Below are 14,443 nucleotides of genomic sequence, written 5' to 3' on the forward strand. Positions count from 1 at the left end.
CACTTTGATTTTTTTCTTGCTTTTCTGTCTTTAATGACCATTTGCTTCCTTCACATATGATGTTCTTAATATCACCGCCCCCCACATCCCAGCTCATCAGGCCATTAGTGTTCATTCCATTAAGTCTCTTCTTTAAATGTTACCTAAATTCAGATTGGATAGCCTCAAAATATTATTTTAGCTCTTGTAGACTCATTTTAATATTTTTAAGTTTCAAACAATTTACAGAAATTTTATATTAAATCTATAATAGAGTTATATAGTTTATATTTAACACACTTGTATCTTTAGAGTAGTGACTAACTTCTTGACTAATTTTTAATTAATTGAGTTTTAGTTTTTGACATAACATTTCTTTATATATTCTGAATACAAGATTATTAGGTATCTCATGAATAGTTACTGATGTAGGTTGCCTTTTAAAATTTCTTGATTGTGTCTTTCCAATTACAAGGGACTTTAATTTTGAGGAAGTTCCACTTATGTTGAACTTGGGCTGCTTATGTTTAAGATGTCATCATTGCTTAAAATGCAAGATATCTTAAGAAACCATTCCCTAATCCAGGGTCACAAACATTTATGTATATGATTTCTATTAAGGGTTTTATAGATTTGGCTATTACATTTAGGTCTTAGATCTATTTTGAGTTAGTGTTTGCATATGGTGCAAGGTGGGAGTCAAAACCCATTCTTTTTTCCTGTATCTAGTTGTTTCGACAGCATTTGCTGAAATCACAGTGACTTCTCTGTGTACTCTTTTTGAGTCAATTAGCTATGGATGTATGAGGTTGAATTTTTAGACTCTCAATTATATTCCATCAATATGTCTACCTTTTTGCCACTACTACACAGTCTTAATTACGATAGTTTTTTAGTAAATTTTCATATCAGGCAATGTGCATTCTCCACCTATATTTTATTGTCTCTCAGGATTATTTTGGCTATACTAAAACTGTCACATGTCCATAAAAATTTTAGAATCAAAATTATAGAATCAGCTTGTCATTTTCTGGAAAAACAAACCTTGAGAGGAATTAGGTTGAATCTGTAGATGAGTTGTAGAATATTGCCTCTGGATAATAATCAGTCTACCAATCCACCAAAACATCAGCTTTGTACCTGGCTCATTTTTTGCTCAGGTCTCAGTTTAAATGTTTAGCCTTCTCACATCTTATTCAAAGTTCACTCCTCTGCTCCATTATAGTACATTATTTATAAACTTTACATTTTTTACACTCTAAATAGTTTGTCTTGATCTGGAGAGTTTATGCTTCAAGTAAGTCTTTTATTATAAAGATTCTCTAGGACCAAACACAATGCCTACTAACAATAATTGTTCTTAATTTTTGTCGGCACCAGTCTGTGCTGAGAGTAGGTGAATGGAGTGTTGTGGAGCGGGAATACTGCAAGAAGTATACTTGAGGGAAGGGGGTTTTCGGCACCCCCATAGAAGCATGCACTTAGTGGATGATGGTTCCGGAGGGGTCCAGTCCCCCAGAGGATCTCTCTGGTGGGAGAGCAACTTTCTGGAGAGGTCTCAGATACACCAACAATTTTTTTCTGGCAAGTCCCAGACTCCTAGAGCATCATTCTGGTTTGGTCCGGACCCCAAATAGCATCATTCTGGCGGGGTCATGGATCCCTCAGAGCATCATTCCAGCAGGGTCCCAGAACCCCAAAACATCATTTCACCAATGCTTCCAGTGCTTCATCAATTAGTTGAAACTTTTTAAATTGAATTCAGTCAATGCTTGGCAACTGGTTTTGACTAATTCCATCAGTGTGGCTTGAGTATCTTCCATTAGTACTGTTGGTTCTTGTTTATATCCTTCCTCTTGAAAGGGTGGAATGCCAACTAATTCTTCTTGGTAGAATAATGTGTATTCTTTCCATCTTCACTTCATGCTTCCTGGATCATTCAATATTTACCCCATAGAATATTTCAGTAGAGTACCTCAAAGCTCAGATTTGTTTTTCTTCAGTTATTTTAAGATATACTGAACATGTTCTTCTATTTTGGTTTTCTCACTCTAGGTCTTTGCACATTTCATTATAGTACTTCTCCGGCTGCTTTCTGAAAGTTTTTGTTCAGCTCCTTGACATCATTTCTTATTAAGTACCCTAGCTACTCCATGATTAAAAGCAAGTTTCAGAGTCTCTTCTGACATCCAGTTTGAGCCTTTCTTTCCTGTCTCTTCAATGACCTTTCGCTTTCTTCATGTTCTCGGTGATATCCTTAGTGTTTAGTGAGTCAAATATGCTCCTGACATCTCAATATTCAGGTGAGATAGACTCAAGGTTGTATTTGGCTCCCGTGGGCCTGTTGTAATTTTCTTCAGCTTGAATCTGAACTTAGCTACAAGCAATTGATGGCATGTTCCACAGTTGACTACTGGACAGATTTTAGCGGCTGACATTTAGCTTCTCCATCTTCTCTTCCCACAAATGTAGTCAATTTGATTCCTGTCTGTGCCCACAAGTATTTGCTATGAACAAGTTGTTAGCCTTGTAAAATTCTATCATGTGATCTCCAGATTTATTTCTATCACCAGGACCATATTTTCCAATTATTATTCCTTCCTCTTTGTTTCCAACTTTTGAATTCCAATCGCCAATAGTTATCCATGCATTCAGATTGTGTGTTTGATCAATTTCACACTGAAGATGATGGTAAAAACCATCAGATTCTTCATCATCAGCTTTAGTAGTTGGTGCATCAATTAAAATAACCGTATTGACTGGATTTTCTTGTCTGCAGATAGATAGTATTTTATCACATTAGCATCGTACTTCAAGTCGATCTTGAAACGTTCTTTAGGAAGATGAATGTGATTCCACTTGCATGTGTCATTCCCAGCACAGCAAACTGTTTGACTGTCTGATTCAAAATGGCAGATATCAGTCCGTTTCAGCTCATTAACACCTAGTGTATTGATCTTTATGAGTTCCATGTAATATTTTATGACTTCTAGTTTTTCTATATTAGTACTTCAAAATTCTGAGTTTCAATGATTAAATAATTGTCACTGTTTCTTCTCATATTGAGACATCTTCTATCAGCAAATGAAGGTCTCAACTGACTTATTCCATTCACATCATTAAGATCAACACTGCTTTGAGCTGGTAGTTCTTCCCTGACCATATTTTGAGTGCCTTCTATCTTGAGAAAGAGCCCTGGTGGCATAATAGTCATGCATTGGTCCATGAACTACTAATTAGCATTTCAAAACCACCAATGTTCCTTGGGAGAAAGACAGGGCTTTCTACTCCCTTAAAGAGTTACAGTCTGGGAAACACAGAGGGACATTTCTATCCTGTCCTATAGGGTCAGTATGAGTTGACATCGACTCACTGGCAGTGAGTTGAGTTCTGGACTGAGGTCTTATATTTGGTTGCTATTCATGAGGTTGCAGTGACTAATTCTCCGCAAGTGGACAAATCAGTTCTTCATATGAACTGCTATCAGGAATCACCTAGCTCTCACCTCAGTAGTTTAATTGATTTGGATTGTGGTATGATCCACTGTTTTTTTTAAACCTTCATTATAAGTGATTATGCTGTGTAACGAGGCTTGAGAACCACTCCAATATGAGTCAGTTCTCCCAACCCCAATATTTACCAAAAGCAGAGAACAAATCACATGCACCCAAATATTCAAACAGGAGATGGCATTATACCTCCCTCAGAAGCCCACTATGGTGGCTAAATGGTCTCATTTCCAGACTTCCTCCCGACCCACCCACACACAAAAAAAGTGTTTCATAAGCCCCTTCTTTGGCAAAATTACTTTTGTTGGATCATTTCTCTATATTTGAATAGAGATCAAGATCATTCACCACCTTATTTGTTAGACATCCAGGAAACACAGAACTTCTGTTACAATCCCTGGCGATAGCTCTCACAGAGTCAAGAATGAAATATTGTACCTGTGTTCCCATGTTTTAAAGACTGTGTATCAGGACACGATGACACACTTAGCACTGCAATTTCAGACTACAGTACATTATTCCATTAAAAATAAACAACTACAATTATATTGTTTCAGTCTGGGTACATTAGAGAAACAAATCCACAGAAACATGAATAAGAGAGTTTTATATAAAGGGTAAGTGCACATCAAGAAAACATCCCAACCCAGTGCTGTCGAAGCCAACAAGTCCAAAATTAGCCCATATGTCCGACACCAATCCATAAAGTCCTCCTCCATCTCACAAAACACACGCAATAAGGCTGACTGCAGAAGGAAACCCGAATCAGTGAGCATGTAAGCATCTCAGCACTGGCAGGGGTCTCCACATGGCTTCTCCAGCAACCAGGGCTGCATCAGGGTAGGTCCATGTGGCTTCTCCTCAGGGATGTCTTTCATGAATGAGCCTTGCCAGTTGAAGAAGGGAATTGGCTAAGGCAACTGCATCCTGATCCAACCATCAGAAAGCAAGAAACCCGAGAATTAGAATGGCAAGGCTCACGGAGCCATTTATCCCTCCACCCTTCAATTAATCCCACACGTGTCAGCCATGTTGGCACAATAAACTTTATCTCACATGCCAACTAGAAATTTTTCAGAAGTAATTTTTATGTGAGGTAAAACATTGTGCACACCAGCAAGTGATTCTTTTTTATAACCGAACTATCAATAAAATAAGTCAAAACCTATATGCTTTTCCCAAGACAGGATTTCACAAGAAGAGTGAAGCATATGTGGGAACTGGCCATGTGTTAGAAAAACTTGAAAGGGACAGAATCCTTTAATCGTAACAGTAAGGATGCTTAGGTGAACTTTCCCAGACTTATACAGTCAATAAGTACCAAGGCTGAGATTTCTTCAGTGTGACTCCAGATGAACCAACATGGCCGCTGAGATCTGCAGGAGTAGGAGTTAAAACCACACCACCATCAACAAGTCAATTCTGACTATTGGGACCCTCTAAGACAGACTTAGAAATGCCCCCTGGTGTTTCCGGAGCCTGCAAGCCAGTGTTCCCCAAAGTGAGTAAAAGCGCTCCCCTGAGGGTGAGGTTGGGATCACTGGAATGATGCAGGGAGGTTTCAACAGCAGATACCTATACTTTATCCCAGGTTATTGACTACCCTACAGAAGTTTTCAATTGCCACAGAAGTGCTGAGTGATTATTACTTTCTGTAAGGGCTAGTTAGCCAAATAAATTTGGGAACCTATGAAATTCTTTTTGTCAAAAGATAGTCTCATTGATCTCCCACAGAGCAGCTGGTGGCATTGAACTGGTGACCTTGTGTTTATCAGCCCAATACATAATGCACTACACCATCCAGGTTCCTTAAGTAGCAGCTAGTTAGCCCAAAGGCAAACAACCAGTTGCCGTCCAGTGAATTCCAAATCTCAGAGACCCACATGTGACAGAGGAAAGATATCCTTCCTGGGGTTTTCAATGGTCATTATATTTTTGAAGTACGATGCCAGAACTTTCTTGAGGGTGTTGTTGCTTGTGAACTTAAACTGTCAATCTCTTGATCAGTCACGGGCATTGACTGTTCCATCCAAGGACTCCAGTTAGGAGACAAATAAGAACAAAACTCAAACAAACTCACTGCCATGGACTCAAGGCTGACTCACAGCAACCCTTTAGGACAGGCTAGAACTTCCCCTGTGGGTTTCTGGGACTGTGACTATTCAATGGAATAGAAAGCCTCGTCTTTCTCCTGAGGAACAGCTGATGATTTTGAACTGCTGACCTGTAGTTATCAGCACAACACATAGCTACTCTGCCACCAAGGCTATTCAGGATGATTATGAGGTAGGTGAGAGCCTGGCAATTTTCAGGGAATTTAAGAGATCATTGTGATTGGAGCTTTGATTCTGAGATGGAGAGGGAAGGCTTTGACACAAAATGGTTTTCTCTTTCAAATGAATGCTCTAGTTATAACGTGGGGAATAGGTCATGGGAAGCCGGAGTATGTGTGGAGGACACCCTGATGGCACTACATGAAGCAGTTCTCAGCAGCTAACTGAAAGCAGTGCTGTGGAAGAAAGACCTGGCCATTCATTACTGCAGAGACAATATCCTGAGAAATCCTGTGGGGCAGCTTTGCCCTGCCACATGGCTCTACCGTGAGTTGGAATCTGACTGATGGCACCTACAAAAGACTATGCATCTATGCATGGAGGAGAGGTAATAGCTTGAACTTTTACTTTTTGTTTTAACTGTTTTATTGGCCTATAATTCACATATTATACACATACCTTCCTTTATTGTACTCATATTTTTAGCTCCCTATTTCCCCCAAACCTCCCTGTCATGGTGTGAATAACCAGTATTCCAAATGTATGATGAAGTTTTGAACACAAGGATGTGTCTCATTGTACCCCAGCACAGCTAAAGACATAGAGTCTCCATAATTCTACGTCTCCATTTATTTATATTTTCTCTGTTTCTTCTACTTATGTCTGTCTGGTGCAGACCTACTACTGCAATGTTCTCAGACTCCTAGTGATCAGAGTTCTGTGGTAAAAGTATTTTTAATAGGTTATATGACCAAGAAAAAACCTGATCCCATTGAGTACACCTGTCCCTCTGGGATGTTATTACCCAAGCCTCACTGGCCTTCCTGAGGGCAGGCAAGCTAGGATGCAGGCAGGAAGGTGGTTTCCTGGCTTGTTTACCGTCAGCATGGAGGCAGCCACTGGAAAAGCAGAGCGAGGCTCACAGTGTGTGATGTGAGTGGCCAATAGGTCAGTCACAGAGAAAATCATTAAGAGGGGTATTTCCACACTCAAGGCCCTGAACATGTTACTCCTGTGTAACCCTGTAAATTCCACACGTTGCCTAATGAACCAATCCAAAGGATATGAGAAATGTTTAAATTTACATATACAGCATGCATTGCCCACAATTAAACTAGTTTATTTCCTGCGTTTTGTTTGTTTAGTGGTTTACATATATGTTTCTAACTACAGGGTTGACAGTCCACATCAACCAGTCATTTCTTTGGATAAAGATGAGGCTTCCTGCTCTTTTAAGGATTTACTGGTTGGGAGCCTATGGGAGTATATCTGAAAGAAACACACAAACAAAAGCGCTCTACAATCTGCCTTATTTATTTAAATTAGGTTATGCAGTCAGGGTGATTTGGACAGCCTGTCCCCAACTAAAACAGTAACAAAACAGAGAACAACTATTTATTTAATAGTAAAACTCAGGATGACATTGTTCATCAAAATCTCTCTCCCTGAGCAACATGGCCTGGGTGTTTATAGACAGTGCTTAAGGATGATGATGCTCTAGCAAGCCAACTTGAAGTGGAGTTTTTGTTTTCAGGTTTTTCTCCTTGTTCGTAAGGGTCTATCCACATCCCAGCTAAAAAAGTTAGCAACTTCTGTCCTTCAAGTAGAAGCGGGCTTAAGTTTTTATTTCAAAGGAGGAGTAGCACTGGTGCGTCAACACATTGTGTACTCTAACAAATTTTCAAATTTGAAATGAGAAAAGGAAAGTACATGAAGCCCCAGTGAGGTCCTGTGATGTGTTGCAGCATCAGGAGTACACGCTGTGAACAGCAAATTAAGAAACCTGTACTTTGTATTCTTGCATTAATTTATAATAAATAACAAACTGCTATTAAATTAAGTTTAACTTAGGGATTGAATTCTGAGGTCTACATTTGTGGAAGACTGAGGTTTACGCAAGTTGTTGTTAGTTGCTGTGATAGTTAAGGTTTATTGTGCTAACCTGGCCGATAAATACATGGGATTAATTAAAGAGCAGAGAGATAAATGGTGGCTTGGTGAGCCCCGCCTTTCTTATTCTCTGGTATCTTGTTCTATGATGGTCTGACCAGTGTGTGGCTTCCTTAGCTAGTTCTTTGCCTCAGCTAGCAAAGCTCACTTCCTGGGAGACATCCCTGAGAAGCCACGTGGACCTGCCAAGATGCAGACCTGGGTCTGGAGAACAGCGTGAAGACTCCTGCCAGAGCTGAGATGCTTAAACACTCACTGATTTGACTTTCCTCCTGCATTTGGCATTGCATGTGTTTTGTGAGTTTGAGGAGGACTTTGTAGATCTGTTTTGGATATATGGGCTAATGTCAGATTTATGGGCTTGGACTGGCCTGGGTTGGGATGGTTTCTTAATGTACACTTTACTCTTACATAAAACTCTCTCTTATATACATAAGAGTTTCTGTGGATTTGTTTCTCTAATCTACCCAGACTGACACAGTGCTCTCCTGTCAGGTCTGAATCACTGACCTTATGCTCACAGATTGAAACACTGCCAAGTCCTGCATCATCCTGAACATTGTGGCTAAGTCTGAGCCTATTGTTGTAGCCAATGTGCCCATTCATCATCTTGAGCTTTTTCCTCTTTGAGTTGCTGTACAACTTTTCCATCCATGTTGTCCTTTTCCAGGGACTCTCTCTCCTGATAACATGTTCAAGGTACATGAGACAAAGTCTTGGGTGAGGCAACACAAAGGAAACCTGTGTAACGTGGCATTTTATGATTTCCTTCACATTCAAGTTGTTGAAAATCTAAGGCATGAGCTGAGAATAATAAAACTGTTTAAGACTCCATAATCGTTTCAGGGGAAACACCAGAATAATTGCCTCTTCCTTAATATACTTGAATCTGCTGGAGTTACATTTGGAGGTCAGATATGGGAAACTGTTTGAATTACAATAGTAAGGAAGTAAAAGAAATTTTACACTGTGGGAAGCTCAAGTGTTTTCATTGGAATCGGTTGTCTGAATGACACACACCTGGAGCTTTTTTTTTTTCTTTCAGTTGTAGGTTTTGATTCTGTGTCTTCTCTTCTTTATGCTAGGTTTCCAGGGTATGGACTGCTCTTTCTAGACTTTTGACAAACTCTTAGTCTGCAGGGTTAAGGTCTGGTGCTGGCTGCAGTTTTGTATATGGGAGGGAGAGGGACACAGAATCAAGTGTTTATTCAGATGGTCTATGTGTCCTAACGTAGAAGTCAGACAGAACAGTCTGGTTACTGAAGTTGCCATCCGCCTGGGACTGAGTTTTGGCTGCAGGAGAAGAATGATAGGGATAAAAGTGATGCAAACAGAAGCAAGTATCTTTAATATGTTGATGCCTTCATACTCCAGCCTGGACACTGATCCTTTCTGTTGACTTTACATGCAATCTCCCCTGACTCCAAAACAGTTCTGAGGAGTAGGTCATTGTGACTGAGTAGGAGGGCTCACTGCCTAGTTATCACACTTCGTAGGTCTGCATGAGGGCTATTCCACCTCAAGCGGTGTCTTCGTGTGCCTCAATCAGTGTTTCCACCCAAATTCCTAGGCTTCTGAATTCCCAGTACCCTGTGTCATGCAGTACCTTTTACCCAATAACCCTGGTGTTTATACTTCATAAGCACCTTTTCATTTGTGGAGATCAAAAAAATTTGTTATTAAATAATGAGGTTTATGGAAATTGAAAATATAAGCCATTAGAAACTTATTTGTCTAAAAAAATAAAGCCAGTTTGCAAGGAAATGTCTGCATAAGCTGAGTAGGCAGTAATTGAGCCGGCTTCAAGTTGGCAGCCAAGCACTTGCTTCATTGAATGTGAGTTACTATCCACAGTGTTGGAAGTAAATTAGGGTCATGAAACAGGTTCCTAAAAAGTCCCCAAATCACTATTACAATGATTGAAACCATACCTTAGCCTTCCAGATCATTCAAGCTTTTAAAAAACAGGTCAATTTCACATTCAGTTCATCAACCCACAACTCAATTGGCTCATTTCAGTTCAAAGACCCAGAAAACACAATCTCTGAGTTGTGCTGTATTATAGTTATGATGAGCTGCATTATGACCATCTGCTTCTCTTTCTTTTTTTAGAAAGTTTACCATAAGTAGCATGCACTCATGCTATACCACACACCTCTGATGCCACTGTAGCTGTAAGTTTATATCCAATATATTCAAGCCCCACAGACTGATGACGGTGAGATATGCAAAGCCAGGGGGTGGGAGTCCCCCATCCAGAGATTTTTCACTTTTTTTAATATTAACAAACACACACAATATTGGTTTCTCTTGTTAGTTTTTTACAATTTTTAAAAAGATGCTCAGTTACTGTTTTGTTGGGGTTTTTATATTTTGTGTTTGTTTTTTTGTTTGTTTTTATTTATTACCTCTTTTGTATAAGTAGGGAATTTATAATAAAATATGTACTTTATGGAATAAATTTTAAGAACCAAAATATATTTTATTTTAAATAAATTAACGGATCTTTGATCTTACAGCTAAATCACTGATTATATATTTGCAGAGCCGACTTAAAGGATGAAAGAAAATTCTATCAAGAGTTACTTTTGACTTCATAGCCTTCCTAATAAAGTCTTTTAACTACTTATAGAAAAAAAAAAAAAAGAAAAGCTAGAATCATGAGGTATTTGACTTCGGTCAGGACTGCCTCATGACAGAATCGTCGGCATGAGGCTGGTCATAACACAGGACTGAGTACCTTTCATCCAAACAGTTACTGTGGTGTAGATTCCAAGTCATGGAACTACCAGGTGTGCAGAGCCAAACTGAACCGTGTGAGATAGGGGCTGCAAGGCTGTGTGTGGGTTCAAAAGCAGACCACCAGGTCTGTCTTCTGAGGTACCACCATATGGGTTCAGATGATCGTTTTAGTTATGATTTGGGCAATTAACTGTTTGTGCCACCCACAGATGGCATGGAGGAAAATAGCTTTTGACTGTTTAGTGTCTTTCCCAAACGGAAACAGGTGCTTACTTGTGTCCTGCCTTTTCTTATATTAGCTGTGTTAGTCTGAGTACATTACAGAAATAAATCCACAGAAACTGTAATGTATAAAAGAGAGCGTTAGATAAAGGGTAAATGCACATGGAGAAAAAAATCCCAAACCAGTGCAGCCCACATTAGCTCATATGTTACACCACAATCCTCAATGTCCTCCATCTTAACAAACACATGCCGTGAAGGTGGCTGCAGGTGGACAGAACTGCCATCTGGGTGTCTGAGGTTGTTAACTCTTTACTAGAATTAAAAACGCCTTTTGTGCGCCTGGATCGGCTGGTGTGTGTAACCACTCAGACACGAGGGCTCCATCTCCTTTTGCAGGACTACTCATGATTTATTATCTAACCAATGCTGCTCAAAGGGAGGTTCACTCCGCTATGGGAATGAGTTAATCTGTGCACTTTAGATGTTGAAATCCACAGACACACGTGTATAAAAGAGAGTTGTAATTAAATATTAAATGCACATCAATGAAACTTCCCTAAAAGATCTTTTTAATCTCATATGCCCACCATTATCCCATAGGCGCCCCAGAATCCACACAGTCTTCAAACATTTACAAAAGAGATGGAATGAGGCTGACTGCTAGTAAAAGCCAAGTCAGAGAAAGCAAAATACTCTCATATTTGGTGGGCATCTGCATATACATGTGGAAACACCAAAGCTGTTTCAGGTAGATAATGTGGCTTCTGCTCAGATATGTCTGAGTGTACTTGAGGCTTGGAAGCAGCAGCATTTAACTGGCTAAGGCATAATCTCACTCTACTGAATTTCAAAATCAAGATCTGTGAGAACTTGCAAAGTTAAAGTGACCAAATGCATGAATCATTCCGCCCTTCAATTAACACCACCTGTGCATCTTGGACATTTGGCATGATAAGCTAACAATATCAGTGAGCATAACCTGTTGTGAAAAACAGCCCCAATGAACTGAAAATAGCCTTATCTGTTTTCTTTGGTAGTTGACTGTTCTTTTATTCTTTCGCTGACCTCAGGATTATCTCTTTTTCCTTGAAATTGAATAGCTTGAATATGAAGTGTTGTGATTTTTTTCATTAGGGATTTATCCTTTTTGGGGTTCTCTCAGCTTCTTGAGCAGTTATTTTTCACCTCATGTGTGCTGTTGGGGAATTTTCTTCTATGCTTTCTTGTACTATTTTCTCTGTAGATATTTTGTTTCTTCTTCCAGGATCCTGATAAGATGTAGGTTGTTTCTCTTCATAGTGCCCCATATTATTCTCCGGCTTTCTTCTGATTCCTTTACTTTTTTTGTTGTTGATTGTTCCTTTAGTCGATTGTAGTCATAGTGTTTTTCTTCAAGCTCACTGGTTCAATTTTCCTCTTCTTCCACTCTATTCTTCAGGTTTTTTACTAATGCTGCCTAATTTGGTTATCTCATTGTTTGTTTTCTGTGATTCCTTTTGGTTTGAGGATTTTACTTTTCCCATTTCTTCCTTGTTCTCTTTACTGTTTCTTACATCTCTTGATATGATTTCAACACCCATTTTCTGAATTCAATTTCTGGTAGTTTTATTGCCTGTTTTTCAGAGTACTATATTGCATTTGGGTGATTTTTGGTTGTTTGTGTTTGTTTTTCTTCATATTATGGTTTGTTTACTGTGGTTGAGGGCTATTTCCCCAGTATCATGGAACAGCTCTTGGTGTTGTATGCACTGCTGGTCATGTAGACGCATTTGGCTCTGTTTAGTTATCTGAGAATAGTCTAAATGAAGCTAGAAAATATACAGTGTTGAAATGGAGAAAAGAAGAGTTGGGTAATTGGAGAAGGTGGAGAGAGAAGAGCAAGAGTGACATAATAGATAAGTGGTTGTCTGGAGAGGTGAACACATTTGTAAAATAATGTGGAAATGCACTTTAAGGGTAATAATCAGAATTAATAAATTTCACTGAAATATATTTCATAAGGACAATGAAAGAGAGCAGAATGATATATTGGAGGATTGCAGGCAGATGAGGGGCAAATGAGAAATAAAAAGAGCAGAGAATGTCCATGGTGTGGATGCTAATTTTTGTTATTAATGACAATGTGAATATGTGCATGTTAGTGCATCAGAGAGGGTTGTTGGGAAAGCCCTTGTTTGGGTGGATATGATGGAACCTAAAGGACTGCCTGTTTTGCCTAGGAGGAATGTCTATTTTCAGTTCATTGGGGCTGCAACAGAAGAAAATACTGGAAAAGGAAGTAGGAGAGAATTTTAAAAATAGAGTATTGTAATGGAAAAAATACAAAAATGAATCTCTATATATATATATATGTATTTATATATATTTATATATATATACTCTTTGATAGTGTTATTTTGGTAATACATGTGTTATGTGAGGGAGGTGGAAAAGTGGTGGAGGAGGATACTGGAGCAAAAAACACAAAGGGAGGAAGGAAAAGAAAAAATCAGAATTGAAAAGTTGAACTTGGGTACTGATTTTGTCTGCACCATGCTGTCTACATGGATCTGTCTTCCATAGACTAGTGAGGTGATAGTTTTGGCTGGCTGGGTTGCTTCAGAGAATGGGAAGTGGGGGCAAAGGGCAGAAATGATTATGCTGACCAGGAGCAGGACTCACAGAAATGGCGCCTGTCTGCTCTCTGGTAAAGGGGAGTCTATAATCAGGCATTGCTGCTTTGTCATTATGAACTTGCGTCTGCTTATCTTTATGTTGAGATTCTTCCAGTAAGATATCCTTCATAGTGGACTTTCTCTGGTAGTTGCTGTACTTGTTATCTGAGAGCCATCTGACCTCTCTTCCCTTTTGATTTCCCATGGATATTAATGGTGGATTCAAGTAAAATGAAAGCCTTGAAAACTTTGATCTTTTCTCTATCATGGTGTCTATTCGTCCAGTTGTAAGATTTTTCCTTTTCTTTACACTGAATTGTAATCCACAGATCAGGCTTTGGTCTTCATCAGTAAATGATTCATGTACTCTTTACTTTTTGGAAGCAATATTGTGTTATCTGCATATTGTGGGTTGTTATCTAATCCCGATGCTACAACTTCTCCAATTATTGGCTCAGCATACAGATTAAGTATGATGAAAGTATACAACCCTGATTGCACACCATTCCTGATTTTAAGCCATGAAGTAATCCCCTTGGTTTGTTAGAAAGATCATCTCTTAGTTTATTCATGGATTCAATAGAAGCACAATTAAGTTCCCTGGATTACACATTTTTAGCAGTGTTATATGAAATTTGTTATGATTCGAACACTCAAATGACTTTGCACAGTCACTGAAATAAGTAACCAACAGCCTTCTGTTACTCTTTGCTTTCAGTCAAGAATCACCTGATATCTATAATATTTCTCATTTCATGTCCTCTAATGAATGCAGCATGCATTTCTCCCAGTTTCTTAATAATTTACTGTTATAACTACTTTTGAATTAACATCTAGTATTTTACTTGTATGTATTATTAATTATATTGTTCAATAATTTCCACAATTCTTTGAAATGAGCACAAACATAGATGCTTTCCAAGTCAGTTAGCCTTGTCAGTGGATCTTCCAAATTTCTTGATCCAGTCTAGTGAGTAATCCCAGCACTGCATCATTTTTTTTGGGTAGGGTGGTGATGGTGGTGAGAGATTTCAATAAGCATGCTATCAATTCCTGAAGCCTTGTTTTTGCTAATGTCTTTAGTACACATTGAAATTCTTAATCTTACACT

The sequence above is a fragment of the Tenrec ecaudatus genome, unplaced genomic scaffold (assembly GCF_050624435.1).
Source record: "Tenrec ecaudatus isolate mTenEca1 unplaced genomic scaffold, mTenEca1.hap1 Scaffold_536, whole genome shotgun sequence".
NCBI classification, from domain to species: domain Eukaryota; kingdom Metazoa; phylum Chordata; class Mammalia; order Afrosoricida; family Tenrecidae; genus Tenrec; species Tenrec ecaudatus.